Here is a 6,377-nt window from a genome sequence, read left to right as displayed (position 1 = left end):
CACTCGCAATGGCTTAACCCGATGTTCCCTACTCAAGGCATCGGCTACGACGTTAGCCTTGCCGGGGTGATAACGGATGTCACAGTCATAATCGTTTAACAAGTCGACCCATCTTCATTGCCTCATATTCAGTTCTTTCTGATCGAATATGTGCTGCTAACTTTTATGATCGGCGAAGGTGGTGCACTTCGTACCGTAGAGATAATGTCTCCAGATTTTAAGTGCGAAGATAACCGCTCCCAGTTCTAAGTCGTGAGTAGTGTAATTTTTCTCGTGTACTTTTAACTGTCGGGAAGCATAGGCTATAACCTTATTATTCTGCATCAACACGCATCCTAACCCTCTACGCGATGCGTCATAATAAGCGACAAAACCATCGTCTCCGTCGGGGAGACTTAAAATCGGCGCTTGGCACAATTTTAATGGTTTCCATCTTATTTGGATCTATGTGAAATCCTTGTTGCTTTACAACATGACCAAGGGATTATGCCTTCTTTATTCAAAATCACATTTCGAAAACTTCGCGTACAACTCCTCTTGCTTTAACACTTCCACAATTTTCCTTACACGTCGTTTGTGCTCTTCTTTACGTTGCAAATATATCAAAATATCATCAATGAATGCTATGACAAATTTGTCAAAATAAAGTTTACAGACTCGGTTCATGAGTTCCATGAATGCTGCCGGCGCATTTGTTAGCCCGGAAGGCATAACTAAGAATTCATAATGGCCGTAGCGAGTCCGAAACGCTGTTGTTGCAACGTCCTCTTCTTGGATTTTTCATTCGGTGATAACTATATCTAAGATCAATTTTCTAAAAAAAAATAAAATCGCCCTTTGCAGTTGGTTAAACAGATCATTTACTTCGAAGAAGTGAATACCTATTCTTGATCGTCACTTTATTCAATTCTCCCTAATCAATACATATCCTAACACTTCCGTCCTTCATTTCCCAAATAACACTGTTGCACCCCATGGTGACTAACTAGGTCGTATAAGACCTTATCCAACAATTCTTGTAACTGATTGGATAATTCTTGCATCTCGGACGGTGCAAGTCGGTAGGGTGCCTTAGCAACAGGGCCAGCTTGAGGTATTAAATCGATTCTGACTTCAACCCGTCGAGTTGGCGGTAATCCAGGAAGTTCTTCTGGGAAAACTTGTGGAAATTCGCGTACCACCTGGATATCTTCTATATGTTTTCCTTTAAATACTTTGGAAATCGCGTTTGTTAAATACACCACGTCTTCTTGTCGTAAATATTATAACATCTCAAGATGAGATTAGAGTGGTAACATAATACCGTACACTTTTCTCTGTATCTAATCGCTTCATCATCCAAAGGAGAGCTTCTAATCATCTTCTTTTCATATTTGATTTCAGCTTCATGTTGAGTTAGCCAATCCATGTTAACTATTACGTCAAAACTTCTTAACTTTACTGGTCGTAGGTCAATAAGGAAAGGTTAATCGTTCATAATAATAGGACAATTCCGAACAATTTAGTTAAACATTAGGGATTTACCGTTAGCGATTCTACAGTGTAGGGTTCTATAATTTCACTAATCGGTATCTTCCCAAATGATAGGAGGTTAACAGGAACTAACTTCTATAATGACCATAAAAATATCACTGAAGTCTATTGATTTAAAACTACAACGTACTTAATACCACCTTTGGATCATGACGTGCTTTATTCGAATTACTCACAAAAGCACGGCTCCTTGCTTGATTAGAGGTTGATGTTTGTCATGAGGTTCGTCTTCCAACGACACCTTGGTTCAACTTTGGGCAATTTCTCTTGAAACGTTCTGTACTGCCACATTCATAGCAAGTACAACTGTTTGGCATAATTTGGTTTTTTTGGATGGATTGTTATTGAAGTTGTTGGGTTCGGAGTGGTTGTACACGAATGGGTTGGGGTTGCCGGTTCACATGGCTTCAATTGGTTCTACAATTGGGGCATTACGTCCATCTTTACCACACCTGTGGCCTACTATCACTCGACATTCTTCTTCCTGCCGATAACCATATTTTCCACATTTAGGGAAGGACCCTTCATGCGGTTCATGCTTTCACACCAGAACTAGTCTTAGTATAATTCTGGGTTGTAGGACATACCTACTTAATCAAAAGCCTATCTTGCACTATACCTTTATCATTTCTCTTCTTTAACACTCGACGTCTCACCTAACGTCCTTCCATTCCGCTTCCCATAAAGTCAAATATATCAATGCTGGCTTGTGACACAACCCTTCCAAAGGTTGTATATTTTACAGGGTTGACTATACTCCTTATCGATGGAGTTAGTCCCCAATATAGCGCTCACTTCGCTTAGTTTCAGGAGTAATTAGCCATGTTACCAGACATGAAAATTCCTTCAAACGATTAGCGTGTTCTAAGTGATCAGCACACAACATTTCAATCTTTCATAGCTCAGTTTCCAATTTCTGAGTTTAATTACTCGAATAAAAGTGCTCTAGCACAAGAATTTTAAATCCTGACCATATCATCTGAGTAATAATTTTCTAACTATAATTTTGTACCATCGTGTTCCATCACGATACGACATAATCTACCAACATATCTGTAGCACATTTTACTACACAATGTTCTAGACTCTTACCAATATCCTTAACCATTTCGATTTGTTCTATCCACTCGCTAATCTATTCCTCCCTTTACCATCAGTAAACTATTAATAATTTCCTTAACACAACCAACAAACATATCCTTCACACCGGATCTAATTCATTACGACTACTATTCATGTTTAGTTTATAACTAATACTTGTAGTCATAATAGTATTCGGTGGGACATTAACACTCTTAGTAATAACACTAAGAATTGAAATATTCATAATCATGTGATTGCTCGATCTATAAGTCTGCGATCACATTTGCATCAACACTAGCAGTGATCTGTGATACGACATTCGGTATCATCATCTGCTATCTTTGAGCAATCAACTGAATCATATCAATCTCCATCATTAGAGTTACTCTTTTTTTATGTCATTCTGCCGTACTCATCCTGTACGCAGTAATCAATACTAATATCACCGTATAACTCGTTACCAGTTCAATCATAACAGCAGGTACACATACACACCAAATATTATCATACATATTACACATACCAGTATCTAGTATATATGTCCCACAAGTATAATAACATATGGACTTAACCTGACGTCGGTTAACGTTTAAATATGTTTCATAACTCTTGTCACCAACTGACATATAGATCTTTCTCAACAAAGATCAATGTTTAATTTGCTTGATTTCAATATCCTTCTGCATGTCAGCATAACCGATACATGCTCACCGTGAGCACCAAACGATTACGTTCCACGGAGTTATAATATCCGTGTCTATTTGTATATCCGGCATACACGGTATACCACCTACGAACGAACAACCAACTAGGCTATAATGATTCCAACACCTCTTTGTGTATGGGTAATCATTCTATTCGAGTATACATGGGTATGGGCATCTCACGGATGTAAGGATAACATAGGGAGTTGCAATGTTCAAGGTAATCGCGCAACATGGGTTGCCTTCAAATATTATCAATTACTATTATGGGAAACTCTATCACTTGCTCAGTCAATGTCCTCAGGTGTTCTAGGTTCGCTGAAATCGGTAATTCTCGATCTAGAGAAGGTATGTCTCATATGTTTGGGAGTGAAAAATACATATATATATTTCTATATATTATTTTTATCTGCTGATTTATTATCAAATTTATTATTATTATTATTTTATTTTATTTATTTATTTATTTATTTACCTTAATGGAATAAGAACGGGTTCAGGTACGGGTCCGTCCGTACGTGAGGGTCGACGGTTCGGGTGAACATAGGGGGTTATTAGGATATTCGGTACCGGTGTTGGTAGGGTAAGGGATTTATCAAATTTGGTTGGGTGTGACGGTTACTAGATATTTCTGGTTAATGTCAAACGGGAGATCTAATTTGGTACTATCATAACTATGGCCCGATAAGTCAGACTTATCATCAACCGATGCTCTAGAAATTTTAGCATCCTCGGCACTTTTATTATTTCATCCCCCTGTTCCTTATCCGGGTCATATTTCTCAATACATGTACCCAGAAGATATGCACATATATATATATACACATTAGCACGCATAAATAATATTATATACTTTACACATATGTTGCCATTTTTACCTATTAATGTACCCCGTGACTTCCCCTGAATTCCCTCGTGCGGACAAGTCTGTTATTATGTTCCGGACCATAATAACTCACTTGTCCATCCAAGTTCATCCAGATCTCGTCACTATAAATTATTAGTTGATATTCAGATCCTATAATACTTGAGCTACTGGTTATATTTTAGGTATCTTTTAAAGACATCCTAATTCTTTATAACCAATGGCTCTGATACCAAGTTCTGTAACACCCCGTAACCGCAGCGGAAACGTAAACGGGATGCAACAGACACCTCTGATATCAACCACATTGTTTATAAAGAAAACTGATTGCATTAATATACTTCAAATTACATTATCTCGTATTTCATTACCGTCTAGGCGATACACACATCATTCCATACGATACATAATTCTATTTATTATAATATATCCTAACATCCCGCACGCAAATCTTACACACATCAAGCACTTAGCACGTAAGCAATCACTTCATCTTAATTGTACCTGAAAAGCATGTGAGAAAACGGGTCAACTACGAATAGTTGGTGAGTTTCATAATTTGAGTAGACTTTGATAAAATCAATATCATAATATAATATTATCTGGGGACACTGTTACCCCAGTACTGTACCCTTTCCGGGGGCAATGTTAACCCAGAAACACCTCTTTGGACATCTGGGGACACTGTTAACCCAGTACTGTACCCATTCCGGGGGCAACGTTAACCAAGAAACACTTTTAAGGACATCTGGGGGCACTGTTAACCCAGTATTGTACCCATTCCATACGATTCCTGTACAATCATATAATTATAAACACACGCAAATTCATGCGTTCAGTATGTACTTAAACATTTCAATAGTAACATGCTTCCGCCCCGAGAAAATATTTGAAACAACTCAGAAAAAGGGGCTCGTGAAACTCACCTTAGCACATGCAAGCAGGTAACAACAATCATTATCAATTAACACGCCCAATCTGTAATATGATCCCTACGATCGTTACTATACACTCATTATTAATATAACTTTAACCGTATCAACCGGTACATCTGGGGACACTGTTAACCCAGTACTGTACCCATTCCGGGGGCAATGTTAACCCAGAAACACTTCTCCAGACTCAGATTGTGATGTCGTTTAGAGTTCAACAGTCAATTTCTAATAGCTTGTTTTCCCCGTTTTGCGTGCCTAGCACGGTTATCCGTTTTTATGTTTCAAAAATGAGTTTGGTCACACACAACCCGAAAATAGTGGCTGACTGATAATTTAATTAAAGATGTGAAATTATAGCTCGGTTTAGACGCCCCGATTGGCCGCGGGACCCGTTTCCGTCTTTAGCGTACCGGAAACTGTTAAATCGGTTAAAAATACCCAAATCATCAGAATTATTTTCGGATGATTCATTTTTACTTGATTAAGTCTATTATATGAAAATAGTTTATTTTTAGGGTTTTTATGCACCAGTCAGTTCGTTTAGACGAACTTTACCGGTTTATGCGTTTTAGACTTTAAAAGTTTGTTTTTATCTTCTTTTTAGCACAAATAATTATCTGTTTAGTCTCGGATCTTGAAATTTTGCACAAATCACTTTTTGACAGTGGGGAATTTTATAAAAATATTTCCAGAATTAATTTTTATATTTAAAATTTATTTATCTATTTTTAAACACCATTTAAACACTAAATATGTCGTAAATACCAAACGATCTTAGAAAAATCCCAAATTTTCCTGGATGTACCCTGCCATCCACATAGTCCCTTGTAATTTTCCAGAACCAAAATCTCTTTTTACATGTCATTTTCACTAAAACCGAGCTAGAAAACCCTAGAACTCGTTTAACCGAAAAGCCTACTTAGACTTCTCCAACTGACCTCAAATTTTGTCTGTGACTTATACATGATATAAAAAGCTTATCTGCAATTTTTCAGAATTTTTCATGATATTTAACTATTTTTCACCATTTTTGGCCAAAACCCAGCATTAAATTCACCAAATATTCATCCTTTATCCAAAAATTACCAAAAATTCACCGAACTCATATTTTCATATATCTAACACCTCTGTAAAATTTCATGACCTAACTCCAAACACATCACAATCTGTCCAAATCTCCAAAACCGAACATAAACCGAATATACATTTCGTTTTCCGCCACTACAAGCTACAAACTCGTCTTTCCGCCTTATCTAC

This window comes from Bidens hawaiensis, unplaced genomic scaffold (genome assembly GCF_021521415.1).
Source record: "Bidens hawaiensis isolate Kalapana, Puna unplaced genomic scaffold, B.hawaiensis_p1.1 tig00000536_1, whole genome shotgun sequence".
NCBI classification, from domain to species: Eukaryota; Viridiplantae; Streptophyta; class Magnoliopsida; order Asterales; family Asteraceae; genus Bidens; species Bidens hawaiensis.
The sequence above is the reverse complement of the archived record's forward strand: the minus strand, read 5'-3'. Positions refer to the sequence as shown.